General features: G+C 47.6%; 1 long non-coding RNA gene across 2 annotated transcripts in view; it reads right to left on the bottom strand.

Moving 5' to 3' along the window:
* Positions 1-16,015, bottom strand: part of LOC144694217 (uncharacterized) — a 55,667-nt gene that overhangs the window by 22,277 nt on the left and 17,375 nt on the right. Inside the window, exon 1 of one of the 2 annotated variants that reach the window (XR_013579685.1) lies at positions 1,381-1,467. The exons of the other annotated variant lie outside the window; for it this stretch is intronic. This is a non-coding gene — a long non-coding RNA (uncharacterized LOC144694217). Of the gene's footprint in view, positions 1-1,380; positions 1,468-16,015 lie in introns of those variants that run through there. 2 annotated transcript variants of the gene reach the window in all.

The following is a 16,015-nucleotide window of genomic DNA, read 5'->3' as shown; positions in this document are numbered from 1 at the left end:
GAGATGTGTTTGTCACGTTTATGCTGAAGCCAGGGTGGCATGTGCAATTGAAGCTTCCAATTGTATTGGTGCAGATTTGTTGACAAGTTGATGTGTTGGTTGCACATTCATCGATATCTGCAAAAAATATCCGATTATTCCTTGCTCAGTTTGATTCACATTAGAGCATACATTTTCAGCCTATGTAACATGCTTCCAACACATCCTTCTGGACTTTATAATTTTAAATTCTTCTGTAACTCAGCAGCAATATATTCAGTTTTGCTTTTCTCTCAGATACACTATTTAGCTGTATAATGCTTAAACAATTGTATTGCTGTTATTGGCCATGATTTTCTTCTTCTGACCTCTCTAGCCTACAATGTTACAACTACCATTTAGGTGAAGCGACAGCAATGATAATTAATGGCAAGGCCAGAAGGCAAGGAACATGCCATTGATCAGAAAGTACCAAATGTTTTATCAATGTCCTAGTAGTCATTGATTTAGCCCAATGAAGCCAGGTGCTGCTGCCAGGATGGCAACTGCATGGTAAATTATCATTTGTATTAATGCAGATGAGTTGACAAGTTGATGTGTGGTTGTACATTCATCGATGTCTACAGAGAAAAGTCCATTCTGAGTGTATCAGGGTCATTGGAGACCTCAGGGGTTGTTGCACCTATTCTTTTGCTAGTCACTCCAAGCTCAGGTTAGAGTCACATGCTCCAGGGTATGAGCTATGGCCAATGGCAGAACTAGCAAATTCCAGTGCTGATGGCAAAATAATTAGAACCTCGAGGGACAAGGACTGTTTTACAATGTCCATTTTATGAAGAGGACTTGTGTTTCTTTAATCACACATGAGGTAGGCAATGCGAAAGTACCTGATATATTTCTTCCCAAGTCACATTGCTCAATGCTCACTGAAATTGAAAATGGGCATTATCTTATAAGCAATGGAAGAGGAAAGTGCAAAGCACCATGCCATGCAGAGATGAGCAGAGATCTCAGACAGATCACAATGACGAATGCATTGATTCTCTTGGTTGCGATGGTCTGGAACTGCCCTCATCAAACTGCAACATTCCTACCGCCCACTGATGCTAAACAACTCAGATCCCTGATAAATGGCAAGTCCAGAAGTGCAAAGCACATGCCGTTGATCCAAATTTCTGAATCATACATACAATTTCATCGTAGTCTATGAATTTACCACAATCGAAACCGTAATCTGCAATCAACATATAATGGCAGATTATCATCATCAACCTCTGATTGTATAATTGTGAAGGAACACAAAGAGTTTGTTTGCAGCCATTTAGCATTGAGAGCGGTTGGATGTAGTGTGATTCACCAATCATCAGTTTGTGCGAATCTGCATGTTTGAAGATTGCCTACCATCACAAAGAGAAGTGTTTGTCACATTGGTGCTAAATCCAGGATGGCAACTGCAATTGAAGCTTCCAATTGTATTGGTGCAGATTTGTTGACAGGTTGTTGTGTTGGTTATACATTCATCGATATCTGCGAATAAAAGTCCAATTACTCCTCGTTCAATTCGATTGACAATCGACCGTACATTGTAATAATACATTGCTTGTTTTCAAAACATTATAATGCACCAAATGATAGGTTCCCTTTACATTCAACTGCAATATAATGAGTAATCATTTTCTTTCAATTATAAAATTGACATTAAATAACCTACCAAATGTATTGATACTATTGGCTATGAATTCCCTATCATGCCCTCATCAAACTTTAATGCTCCAGTCCTGATTTATGATAAACAAAAGGAACATTGAATAATGCTGAGTCCAAGAACAAACATTTGAGCAGAAATTATGAAACTTAATTGCAATTTCATCGTAATGTTTTGATTTATCCAATACATACCATATTCTGCAAACAAATTATACCTATTACTTTTGTACGCATTATATTGAAGTCAGCTTCAGAGTGAAGGCACCCCTAGGTAGCAGCAACCACAGTATGATTGAATTTTACATCCAGTTTGAAAGGGAGAAGAGTTGGTCTAAGGCTAGTATTTGAAACTTAAATAAGGGCAACTATGTGGGCATGAAAGCTGAGCTAGCTGAAATGAACTGGGATATTAGGCTAGGGGATAGAAGCAGTGACAGACATTTAAGGGTTTCTTTCAGAATACTCATAGGAAGTATATTCCTACTATAAGGAAAAATTCCAAAGGGAGGCCCCAGCATCCGTGGTTAACTAACGAAGCTAAGGAAAGCATCAAACCTAAGGAAAAAGCATATAACTGCACAAAGATCGGCACGGCAGGTTAGGTGATTGGTCAAAATATAAAGAACGGCAGAGAATGACTGAAAGGTTAAGCAGGAGTAAGAAATTAGAGTATAAGAGGAAGCTAGCTAGAAATTGAAAAATGGATAGCTAGGTACTTAAAAAAGAAGAGTAAATAAAGTGAGTGTTGGTCCTCTAGAGAGTGACAATGGCGAGTTAACGGTAGGTAATAAGGAAATGGCAGATGAAACGAACAAATATTTTGCTTCTGCCTTCACGATACAGGACACAAAAATCATTCCAGTAATAGCTGTAAATCAGGAGGCGGAAGGGAGAGGGAACTTGGTGAAATTACAATCGCTAGGGAAGCTGTACTGGACAAACTGATGGAGCTGTGGGCTGACAAGTCTCTGGGTCCAAATGGACTTCATTCTAGGGTCTTAATGAGGTAGTAGATGCATTGGTGTTAATTTTCCAAAATTCCCTAGATTATAGAAAGGTTCCATCAGACTGGAAAATAGCAAATATAACCCCTCTATTCAAGAAAGGAGGGAAGCAGAAAACAGGAAACTTAAGGCCAGTTAGCTTGATATTTGTCATGGGGAAGGTGTTAGAATCTATCATTAAGGAGATTATAGCTGGGCACTTAGAGACACCCAAGGTAATCAGGAAGAGTCAGCATGGTTTTGTGAAAGGGAAATCATGTTTAACCAATTTTTTGGAGTTCCTTGAAGGAGTAACAGGCAGTGTGGATAAAGGGGAACCTGTAGACATGCTGTACTTTGATTTCCACAAGGCATTTGATAAGGTGCCACATCAAAGTTTATTGTGTAAAATAGAAGCTCGTGGTGTAGGCGGTAAAGTATTAGCATGATAAAAGATTGGCTGGCTGGCAGGAAACAGAGAGTATGCGTAGATGGGCCTTTTTCTGATTGGCAGGATATGATGCATGGAGTCCCGTAGGAGTCTGTGCTGGAGCCTCAAATTTTTACAACTTGTATCAATGACTTAGGTGAGGGAAGTGAAGGCATGATAGCCAAATTTGCAGATGACACAAAGATAGGGAGGAAAGTATTTGTGAAGAGAACATAAGGAGGTTGCAGATGGATATAGATTGGTTGAATGAGTGGGCAAAAATATGGAGGATGGAGTATGATGTGGGAAAATGTGAAGTTGTTCACTTTGGCAGGAAGAATAAAAAGCAGAGTATTAATTAAACAGAGAATGGCTGCAGAATTCCATGCTGCAGAGGGATCTGGAGGCAGAATTTTCTGCCTGTCGGGCGGGCGGAGCTGCAGCGGCCGCGGGTGGACATGGACCTGATCGGCGTCCGCAATCGGGTCCGCACCGCCATTTTGCGCCGGTGGGCCAATTAAGGCCCGCCCAACGCATTTGCCGACTCCCATGAATAGCGGGAGTGTATGGGCTGCGGCGAGTATGCACAGACTGCCAGATCCAATGGCAACCCGGCAGTCTCTTTAAAGGAAGGCCTGGCAGCCTCCTGTAGGCTGCTCACAATGGCCACTTCCAGGTCACACCACAGGAGGTCGGCTGAGCAGGGCACGCTGGGGGGAAGGGCAGAGGAGCAGGTCAGGCTGCAGGGTCTGTCACAGGAGTAGGGCAGGTTGCAGGGTCTGTCACAGGAGCAGGGCAGGCTGCAGGGTCTGTCACAGGAGCAGGGCAGGCTGCAGGGTCTGTCACAGGAGCAGGCCAGGCTGCAGGGTCTGTCACAGGAGCAGGGCCAGGCTGCAGGGTCTGTCACAGGAGCAGGGCCAGGCTGCAGGGTCTGTCACAGGAGCAGGGCCAGGCTGCAGGGTCTGTCACAGGAGCAGGCCAGGCTGCAGGGTAGGCCAGCGGTGGGGGGGCCAATGCGTCCCTCACTTTTCTGATGACTGCCTTGCTGCCCTCTTCGAGGAGGTGGCAGCATGGCGGGAGGTGTTGGTCCCTCAGGATGGGAGGAGGAGGCCCCCCCACATGGCTAATCATGCCTGGGAGGAGGTGGCGGAGGTGGTGAGCTCCCGTGACGTGATGAGGCGCACCTACATCCAGTGCTGGAAGCGCTTCAGTGATTTGTTGCGCTCTGGAAAGGTGAGTACCATGTTGGAATTGGGCATTTAATCCAGCAGGTAGCCTTAGCCTTTGAGGCCCCCCCCACTCCAAGTCTTACTGTGGTGACTGCATTGAATCACATTGGGCATTTCTTATACGCTGGGTGGGCAAGCAGATAGTGCCCATGCTTAGATCAGCCTGAGTGGTTCATGAGGAGATGAGTTCTCCCCCGCACCATGTGTTGCTCTTAGTCACACATGACTAGTCTGGGGGCAACCTGTAGGAGATGCAGCTAGGCGCATACTCAGAACTCCGACACATGTCCTATTCAGGGTGATGAGATTGTGGAAGGGGAGCATCAAGGTGTCATGTCCAAGAACCACCTGCTGCCCTCGACGCTGCACCTAGTTGCGCCTCCTTGCTATGGGAGCAAAGACCGTGCGTTTCCTAAAGTGATTTACGCAGAATATGTCCAAGGTGGCCGTTGGGGGGTGTTGGGAGCAGGCATACTACCTTTGTGTGACTGATCAGCAGTAGCGTTGAGAGGAGGCACTGGAGGCCTGATATGGGCCACTGTGGTTGGGGTGCGCGTGCAGAGTTCATGCGCAAATTGCCGCAATGAATGGACTAGAGGAAGTCAGGCCCACCTGATGATGTTAAGCCGCTTCGAACAGGAGACCCTGGAGCTTGAGAGGCGCCATGCACCCAGGTCAACTGGTGTCGGTGAGGCTGGGGTGGAACAGCCAGGTATTTGAGGCCAACAGTGAGATCCGCTATGTCCTCCCAACATCCATAGCACTGATGATTGTTTGATTTGTCATTGTTGCAACATTGCTCGGTCACAGACTGATAGAGTCAGAGGTGTGGATCATTGAAAAAGGTCCTTCGGCCCTTCAAAGATGCACATGTCAAACACCTTCCAAAGTCACCTTATCACATTTCCGACTACTATCCTCATGGCCTTGTATGCCATGGCATCGCAACTGCACATCCAAATACTTATTACATGTTAGGAGGGTTTCTGCGTCCACCATCCTTTCAGTCAGTGCGTCCCACATTACTGTGCGCAAAAGTTCCTCATCACATCACCTGTCAACCTCATGCCCCTTACCTTAAATCAATGCCACCAGGTTACTCATCCCTCCACCAATGGGAAAAGTTCCTTTCTGTCGACCCTATCTATGCACCTCGTAATGTTATAAAGCACAATAATGTCACCCCTCAATCTCCTCTGCTCCAGGGGAAATAACCCCAGTCTATGCTATGTCTCCTCGTAAGTCAAACTCTCCAGCCCAGCCAGCATCCTGGTCAACGACCTCTGCACTCTCTCCACTCCAATCACATCCTTCCCATGAAGCGCATTTCACAACTGCATGCAGAACTATAGCTGTGGCCTAGGCAGCGTTTTCTGCACTTGCAACATGACCTCCCTGTTCCTATATTCTATTCCTCGGCTAATAAAGGCAAGTATGATGTTTACCTTCTTAACTGCCTTATGCACCTGTCCCACTACCTTAAGGGGCCTGCCGACATGCACAGCAAGGTCCCTTTGATCCTCCTTACTTCCCACGGTCCTACCATTCATCATCTATTCCTGTGCCTCGTTTGTCCTGCCCAAGTGCAGCACCTCACACTTATCCATATAACATTCCATTTGGCATTCCTTAGGCCATCTGACCAGCCCGTCTACGTCTGCCTGTAATGTTAGGGGCTCCTCCTCACTATTTGCCACCCCACCAATATTCGTCTCCATTGGTTCTGGAAGGTTGAGCACATAATGAGCCAGGGGGAAAAGGATGAAGTGTGTTACTGTGTGGACGCTAACTGATCCACTGTCCTTGTTAATTTCAGCATCATCAGAGCCTGTCCACCAGGAGGAATTGCAGATGCCCCCTCTCACACCAGAGGGCCCTCAAATGTCACCTGCGTCACATCATTTCTGAAAGGCAGGCACCAGGGCAGATACTAGCATCTCGGTGGGCACTGCACATTGGCTAGTGTCCCGGGCACAGTGGAGAGGGCATTTCACAATCGCTGGCAGAGACAGAGTGCCGATAGCGCCAGCAGTTGGAGGACTGCAGGGGACCAGGCACATGCTCAATCGGTGTGTGATATGTGCCTCTGGAGTTGTCCGCGACGCAGCAGCTGCAGGAAGTGTGGCCGGGTGTGCGGGAGCATCTGGGAGTAATACATGAGACTATGCTTCGCTTGGTGTCCGTGGTGGAGGAGGACACATGGAGCATCACTGATGCAATGAGCCTCATGGCAGAGGGTCATGCTTCCTCCATGGAGAGAGTGGCAACTCTCGTGGAGAGGCGCCTCTAGGAGAACAATCAGGTTCTCCTGGGATTACGATCGGACCTGCAAGCCCTCACAGCGCCAGTGGTCACAGCTGGTCATTGCCAATGTGGGAGATAGTGTGGACTTCAAGCTTCCCAGCTCACTGCCCATCCATCGACGGTGAGCAGGGAGGCCGGGGTGACCTCACGTTAGTGGAGCAGCTGCCTGTTGTATCTGCGGGCTCCTCTCAGGGCGCTCCGGATGAGCACACCAGCTGCTCCGCCCCTCTCCCAGTGACTGCTTCATCTGGTGAGGCTGCGACGACTGGGGAGATACCAACTGTGGAACTGGCAGATCCCTCCCAGGCAGGGCCAGCACAGGCTCCATGGGCCAGAGGACGACTGCCAAGGTCATCGAGGCCAACAGGACAGCAGAGTCAGCAGGCTGTCTCAGATACCACTCCAAGCGATGGGGCGGCACCCAGACGTAGCACCCGTAAATGTCAGCATAAGGCACCTTAGGCACACCACAGGTTTCTCACTGCTGCTTTTGTGCTGGCCCGAGATTAGGTGCTTATTATTTGTTTCTGCATGATTAACGTTTTGTTTTGAATTGGTGAGAACTTCTGATGGTTAAAATTAAAACCAGATGTGTTACCATGGCTGAGGGTGGCTCCTTTGTTCTGCATTTGTATGTTTAAGAAAAATGTCATGAGTGTTTGAGTGGATATTGAAGTTTATGTCCAAAGCCCTTAGTTGCAGCTGATGACCTGGCAGGTTTAGCACTTAAGTGCCAAGTATGGATGCACCAGGCAAGGCTGGTCCTGCTGATCCATTTGTGTGGAGCTAGCTGAAGGTTCATTGGATTAAAGTCTCCCAGGTGTCCCTGCCTCCTTGGTGTACTCCCAAGTCAGCGTTTAGCCCCTCATCATTTCCCTGCACATGCTCATCCTCAGAATCAGTGCTGGACTCATCGTGTGCAGCCGCAGCCACTGCATCAACATCTTCATCGTCCGCTGTGTCCCCCCTTTCCAGCGCAAGATTATGGAGAGCGCAGCATGCAACCACTATCAGCGACACACGATCTGGGGGGTACTGGAGTGCGCCCCCTGAGCAGTCCAGGCATTTGAAGTGCATCTTGAGAAGACCGATGGCTCTCTCCACCACAGCCCTTGTGGAGACGTGGCTCCTATTGTACCACTGTTCAGCTTCTGTTCTTGGATGGCGGAGAGGCATCATGAGCCACCTTCTGAGGGGATAGCCCTTGTCACCCAGCAGCCATCCATTAAGCCGGGCTGGAGCACTGAAGATCCCCGGCACCTGGGAGTGTCTGAGGATGTAGGCGTTGTGGGAGCTGCCTGGGTACCTTGCACAGACTTGTAGAATCAGCATCCTGTGATCACACACTATCTGCACGTTCATGGAGTGGAAGCCCTTCCTGTTGACAAAGGCACCGGGCTCACCTGCTGGCGCCTTGATGGCCACATGTGTGCAGCCTATTGCACCCTGGACACAGGGGAAGCCAGCAATGGCCACGAAGCCTCTGGCTCGCTGTGTCTGGCTTGCCTGGTCCCAGCGGAAGTGGATGAAGGTCAATGCACGCCTGAACAGAGCGTCTGTAACCTGCTTGACACAAGTGTGGACAGCTGATTGGGAGACAGCGCAAAGATCACCCACTGGCCCCTGGAAGAGGCCAGAGGCACAGAAGTTGAGGGCAGCTGTGACTTCCAGAGCCGCTGACATGGGGTGTCCGCCCACACAGTTAGGGGAGATCTCAGGCCCTATCATCTGACAGATGTAGTTGACTGTCTCCCTTGACAGTTGGAGCCTCCTTCGACTGCACCTCAGTCATGTTGGGGTAGCTGCTTCGGTGCCAGTATACCCTGGCAGCAGGATAGTGACATCATCTGCAGCCCCTTCCACTTTGGACTACCTCTTGGCCCTGCGCCCCTTGTGCATGCGCTTGTCCTCCCAAAGGTGGCTCCCCTGGAGGCTAATTGTGCACTCCTGGCCCCCTCCTTATTCTAGCCCTCCCTTCCTCCTCAGAGGAGCTGTCTCCAGTGGACATGTCAGAACCCATACCCAGGCTAGGGCGAGGCCTCTGGAAAGCTGCAGGCTGGATAAAGATTACTGACTGCAGAGTGCTGACCTGAAGGTTCAAAGCACACAGGAAGCTGCTGGAATTCGTTCTGAACTGCTACAGATCACACAGGCAAGTTTAAAAAACTTTTTGCAATAAATACTCACAGACCAGATTACGACCCCACTGAACCCTCTTATTCTGCCCGTGGATGAGTTTTATTAAAAAGTGTCTTACCCGCCTGCCCGTTGTGTCCGTGCGCCAACCCAAAGATCGCATGGGCGCCTGAAAATCACCATCAATTGATGATTTAAGGGCCTTAACTAGCCCATTAATTAATGGCGGGCGTGCATCGAACTTCATCGCGCGCCCATCCAGCGAAATATCGCGATGGCACGCGGTGACATCAGGTCACTCGCCCAACATCACCGTGCGTCATTTTACGCACTGACATGTGGGGCCCGTGCCCCCCCCACCCCCACCACCCACCACACGTCAAGCAGAAAATTCTGCCCTAGGTGTTCTCATGCATGAGTCACAAAAAGTTAGTATGCAGGTACAGCAAGTAATCAAGAAGCCTAATAGAATGCTATTCTTTATTATGAGAGGAATTGAACATTAAAGTAATGATGTTATGCTTCAGTTATATGGGCATTGGTGAGATCACATCCTGAATACTGTGTGCAGTTTTGGTCTCCTTATTTAAGGAAGGATGTAAATGCATTGGAGGCGATTCAGAGGAGTTTACTAGATTGATACCTGGAATGACCGGGTTGTCATATGAGGAAAGGTTTGACAAACTGGGCTTGTTTCGATTAGAGTTTAGAAGAGTGAGGGATGACTTGATTGAAGTATATAAAATCTTGAACGGTATTGACAAGATGGACGTGGAAAGGATGTTTCCTCTTGTGGGTGAGTCCAGAACTAGGAGGCAATGTTTTAAAATTGGCGGTTGCCCTTTTAGGTCAGTGATGAGGAGAATTTTATTCTTTCAGAGGGCTGTATGATTTTGGAACTCTCCATCTCAGAAGGCGGTAGAAGTGGGGTCATTGAATATTTTTAAGGCGGAGGTAGATAGATTCTTGTTAGGAAATCAAAGATTATCGGGTGTAGATTGGAATGTGGAATTTGAAACACAAAGAGATCAGTTGGTCAATGGCAGAGCAGGCCCGAGGGTCTGAGTGACCTACCTCTGCTCGTATTTCGTATGTTCGTATTTTCATCTGTTCGATTATTTAATTATTAAGGAGCAAGTCCTTGCCTGAAGCCATTTAGTTTGCAAAGTTGTGCTATCTGTTAGATGGTCGCAATTTGCAAATCATCAATTGCAGAGAATCAGTATGTTTGAAGATTGCCTACCATCACAAAGAGAAGTGTTTGTCACATTGGTGCTAAATCCAGGATGGCAACTGCAATTGAAGCTTCCAATTGTATTGGTGCAGATTTGATGACAGGTTGATGTGTTGGTTGCACATTCATCAATATCTGCAAAAAAAAAAATCCAATTATTCCTTGCTCAGTTTGATTCACATTAGGACATACAATTTCAGCCTTTGTAACATGCTTCCAGCACATCCTCCTGGACTTCATAATGTTATATGCCACTGTAATTCAACAGCAGTAAATTCAGTTTTGCTTTTCTCTCAGATATAATATTTGGCTTAAACAATTGTATTGCTGTTATTGGCCATGATTTTCTTCTTCTGACCTCTCTAACCTACAAGGTTACAACTACCATTTAGGTGAAGCGACAACAATGATAATTAATGGCAAGATCAGAAGGCAAGGAACAAGCTGTTCATCAGAAAGTACCAAACTTTGTATCAATCTCCTAGTAATCATTGTTTTAGCCCAATGAAGCCAGGTGCTGAAGCGAGGATGGCAACTGCATGGTAAGTTCCCATTTGTATTAATGCAGCTGAGTTGACAAGTTGATGTGTGGCTGTACATCCATCGATATCTGCAGAGAAAAGTCCATTCATGTGTGTATCAGGGTCATTGGAGACCTCAGGGGTTGTTGCACCTGCACTTTTGCTAATCATCCCAGGCTCAGGTAAGGGTCAGTGTCATGAAGCTATTAACGTATATAATATTTTGGAAAATATTTTTCATTTAAAATAGAGGTTGGTCTATGGGTCTGTCTGAATTGGGTTAAAGCCAGCTAGTCTGGGTGCTTTGATGTGTACTAGTTTTGATATGTAAGAGAGATAGCGTGCATTTGCATTTTTTTAAACAGTGCATTCAAGAAGTGGGGTGAAAACTTGAAGCCTTTCTAACAGCTACCAAGCAATCTGTTTATATTGCTAATAAAATTGGTACAATGAATGGGGTTTCATTGTTAAAAGGTAAAGTTCAAGGAGACTGGTGAGGCAATGAATTCATTCAATGGTGGTAGGTATAACTTCAGTTGTTTCCAGGTGTGCGGAGCAGAGGCAATGTAAGATCAAAAGGCAGCTGGAAGCCTCCAACAGACTCCACCATGAAAGGAACCTCATTTTGAATTTGTAAGGTGAAAATGCTTTGCCTGGTGTTTGGTTAAGTCTATGGGTTGCTGTTGCCTTAATGGAGATTAGTTTGAGGGTTTGTTAAAAGTTATGATAGTAGTAATTTGTAGCCATGTGTATATACATTTTATCCTATGTAAATTAATAAAATGTTTCAATTAGTTTAATGTAAAGCCTCAAGAACTGGTGGTCTGATTCCTGAATTTAGAGTCGCATCTCAAACATAACACTTAAAATTATAGGTTATGACGGTTGTTTAAAGCTTCCCTCTGGGATTTTTGAATAACTCCGCTTTACCAACTGCATCGGTCATAACATTACACAGGAGCATTACCCGGGGTTTCCAGTCCAGTGACAATACCACTACAGCACCCCCTCCCCATTGTCGCCAACCACTGATTGTTTAATTTTGAAAGAACACAAGGAGGTCATTTGTAGTCATCTAGAATGTGCAAGGCATTGAGAGCCATTAGACGTAGTGGGATTCACCAATCATCAGTTTGTGAGAATCTGCATGTTGAAGATTGCCTACCATCACAAAGAGAAGTGTTTGTCACATTGCTGCTAAATCCAGGATGGCAACTGCAATTAAAGCTTCCAATTGTATTGGTGCAGATTTGTTGACAGGTTGATGTGTTAGTTGCACATTCATCAATATCTGCAAGAAATATATCCAATTATTCCTTGTTTAATTTGATTCACATTAGACCATACATTTTCAGCAGGCTTGTCCAAAGTTTGGCCCGAAGTCCCGCATGGTGGCCCCCGGAGGACATTTTCAAAATGGCGGTAAGTGCAGTGGAAGATTCTTAAAGAAACTGTTCCTCCAATCACAGGCTGTTCCTGTCCCGCAAATGTGTGAGAGAAGCCGCCTGTGATTGGAGGAACAGCAAGACTGGCAGCAGAAAGTGTAAACTCAGGTATTGGGAGGTGAGAGCGAGAGAGAAAGTCTGCCGGTTTGGGGAGAGCGAGTCTGCCAGGTGGGGTAAAGAGAGACTCGTTCCAAACCGAGCGGGATGGGCCAAGTGGGTGAAGGAGAGACTTTCTCCAGGCGGGCCTGTTCAGGTTGTGGAAGGAGAGACTTGCTCTGGGCCAGGCCGGGTGGGGGAAGGAGAGATTCGCTCTGGGCTGGGCTGGGTGGGGGAAGGAGAGATTCGCTCTGGGCTGGGCCGGGTGGGGGAAGGAGAGATTCGCTCTGGGCTGGGCTGTGCCAGGCCAGGTGGGGGAAGGAGAGACTCGCTCCACGCTGGACTGGGCCGGGTGGGGGAAGGAGAGACTCGCTCCATGCTGGACTGGGCTGGGTGGGGGAAGGAGAGACTCGCTCCATGCTGGACTGGGCTGGGTGGGGGAAGGAGAGACTCGCTCCATGCTGGGCCAGGCCAGCTGGGAGAAGGAGAGACTCGATGTGGGCAGGAAGATGTAGACATTGCTGCATGCAATGGAGCGAACAGGGGAGGTGGGGGGTGCGTGGTGATGATGAAAAGACTTGCTGTCCAGGGTGTGTTAGAGAGAGAGTGAGGGAGTGAGAGAGAGAGTGGGGGGGTGTCATGGGTAAGTGTGGGAGGGAGGGTGGTGTGGGGAGGTCTGAATGTGTGGGAGTGAGAGAGTGTGTGGGGGAGTGAGTGTGTGTGGGCGAGTGTGAGGGGGGCAGTGTGTATGTGTCTGGCTCACTCTCAGTCTCAGGATTCACATTCAATCTCACCCCCACACACCAACACAAAATCACACCCACTCACACAGCGATGAGAGTGAGTGAACATCAAAAATCAGGAGTGAGCCAGACAAATAGACTCTGTTCCTCTCACACTGTTATGTGATGGTTATTAATTACTCTTTAATTATCAATTTATTTGTTTGACACTGCATTATTTTTGCTCAGCAAGTTGCTTCTTTTCTTCATACCTCAGCATTATTTTGAAATTCATGTTTAATGTTGCGCCAAACCTTATTTTTCTGAAATTTGCTCATCGGCCCCTTGACTGAGGAGTCAATGGAAATGTGCCCCTCCACCTCCCCCCCCACCCACCCCAAGTGAAGAGGTTGGATAAGCCTGATTTTCAGCCTATGTCACAGGCTTCCAACAAATCCTTCTGGACTCGATAATGTTAAATTCCTCTGGAATTCAACAGCAATGTATTTATTGTCAAATATAAAATTTGGCTGTATATTGCCTAGGTAATTTTTTTGGTGCTGTTGGCTATGAGTTTCTTCCTCTGCCCTCTCTAACCTACAATGTTGCAGCTCCCATTCAGGCAAAGCGACAATAATGTTAATTAATGGCAAGTCCAGAAGTGCCTGGCACAAGCCGTCCATCAGAAAGTGGCAAACTTTTTAACAATCGCCAAGGCCTGAGTTTTACGCTTGGCGGGCACGCGCGATCGGCAGGCCCTCAACCGGTCAGGAAATTGGCCCCCGACCACAATTGGCCCCCCGACTGCGATTTCACGCTGGCTGGCCAATTAAGGCCTGCCCAGCAAGAATCACGTCCTCCCAATGGCCGGGAAGGGGCAGGTGGGGTGGGAGGACTATCAGCCGCCAGTCCAATGGCGACCCGGCAGCTGGTTTAGAAATGGCACAGGCAGCTCCTTGAAGGCTGCCAGGGAAGAACATATCTTCTGCGTTACGAACACTGAAGTTACGGCATCAAGAACCACTGGAGGCGCCTGGCGGGAAGGCAGGTCGGGGGGGCACTTGGCCCCCCCCCCCCCAGTTTTTGGATGAGCGCCTTGCGGTCCTCCTGGAGGAGGTGGCTGCCAGGAGAGGCACCCTTGTCCCCAGAGATGGAAGGAGGAGTCCACCACACCTAACAAAAAGAGCTTGGGATGGGGTGGCAGCACAGGTCAGCAGCCATAACGTTGTGCAGTGCACATGGGTGCAGTGCCATAAATGGTTTAACGACCTGCTGCACTCAGGAAGGGTGAGTATCGTATTGGCATGGATCAATGTGTTGAAGTGTTAAGGCCTGGCTGTCCCCTTGTTGAGCTCAGGGGCGTTCGAGTCTGGGTTCCAACTGACAATGACAACCAGAGCTGGGCAAGGGGTGAGCCCTGGCTGCTTGGACTGAGTGTCTTGCGGCTCGAGGGCCACAATTCGGATCTGCCCTGCTAGGTACTCCTCAGGTGGAGTTGGCCAGACTGCAATGGTGCTGCAGGTAGAGAGTGGACAAATCAATGCTCCTCTGTCCTTTTAGGAGAAGGCATCCCATAACAACATGGAAAGGTTGCGGACAGGTGGAGGGTCCCCAAACCTCCTAATCCTAACCAGATTCAAGGAGGACGCCTTGGAGCTGGAGCGGCGCCACACACCTCGGTCAAGCAGCCGCAGAGAGGCTGAGGTGCCAGACAAGTAGAAGAGTGCAGTGCACAGGGGTGAGAGTTTCGGACGGTGCAAAAATTCTTGTGTAACCTCCTCATTGATGGGAGCCTCAAAACTGGATTTCCCATTGATCATTGAAAGATGATGGCACCATGATGCAGATCTCCATTGTCTTACCAGAATGTCTGCCATACACAGTGACAGTGTGTTGACTTAAACTAATCACATGTTGTTGTTCTCCCTGAGATTCGCCAGCACGCACTCAATCTCAGGACCCCGAAGAGTCACCACTGATGCCAGAGGACCGCCAGGCTTCACGTGTGCCTGCGTCATACCCGCTCTCTGAACCAGGCACCACCGCAGATAACAGCACCTCAATGGGGGTTAGATCCTCTGCTAGAATGACAGAGCACAGTGGTGGGGGCACTTCATAATCACCTGAGGAGCAGGCGGAGACAGAGTGCCCAGGGTGCTGGCAGTTGGATGACTGCAGGAGACCAGGACGATGCACGGTCGAAGGCAGATGATGAGAATAGTACAAGACTCCAAGCTGTGCAGAAATGAGCAGAGATCTCAGGCAAATCACAGTGACTAATGTATTGATTCTCTTGGTTAGGACATTCTGCTGCTGCCCTCAACAAACTACAACATTCCTACCACCATGGATGCAAAACAACCAGGATCCCTGGCTCATGGCAAGTCCACCAGCGCAAAGTACGTGCCGTTGATCCAAAATTCCGAATCATATATGTAATTTCATTGTAGTCTATGAATTGAACACAATGGAAACCGCAATGTGCAATCAACATACAATGATTGCATACAGACAACAGACATAGATTATTGTCATCAACCTCCGAGTGTTTTTTTGTGAAGTAACACAAAGAGCTTCTTGATAGCCATCTAGCATTAGCAGCAGTTGCATATAGTGTAATACGCCAATCATCAGTTTGTGAGAATCTACATGTTTGAAGGTTGCCTACCATCACAAAGAGAAGTGTTTGTCACATTGGTACTAAATCCAGGATGGCAAGTGCAATTGAAGCTTCCAATTGTATTGGTGCAGATTTGATGACAGGTTGATGTGTTGGTTGCACATTCATCAATATCTGCAAAAAAAAAATCCAATTATTCCTTGCTCAGTTTGATTCACATTAGGCCATACAATTTCAGCCTTTGTAACATGCTTCCAGCACATCCTCCTGGACTTCATAATGTTATATGCCACTGTAATTCAACAGCAGTAAATTCAGTTTTGCTTTTCTCTCAGATATAATATTTGGCTTAAACAATTGTATTGCTGTTATTGGCCATGATTTTCTTCTTCTGACCTCTCTAACCTCCAAGGTTACAACTATCATTTAGGTGAAGTGACAACAATGATAATTAATGGCAAGGTCAGAAGGCAAGGAACAAGCTGTTCATCAGAAAGTACCAAACTTTGTATCAATCTCTTAGTAATCATTGTTTTAGCCCAATGAAGCCAGGTGCTGAAGCGAGGATGGCAACTGCATGGTAAGTTCCCATTTGTATTAATGCAGCTG

The sequence above is a fragment of the Cetorhinus maximus genome, chromosome 19 (genome assembly GCF_964194155.1).
Source record: "Cetorhinus maximus chromosome 19, sCetMax3.hap1.1, whole genome shotgun sequence".
Classification (NCBI taxonomy): Eukaryota; Metazoa; Chordata; class Chondrichthyes; order Lamniformes; family Cetorhinidae; genus Cetorhinus; species Cetorhinus maximus.
This window is presented reverse-complemented; position numbering and strand designations above follow the sequence as displayed.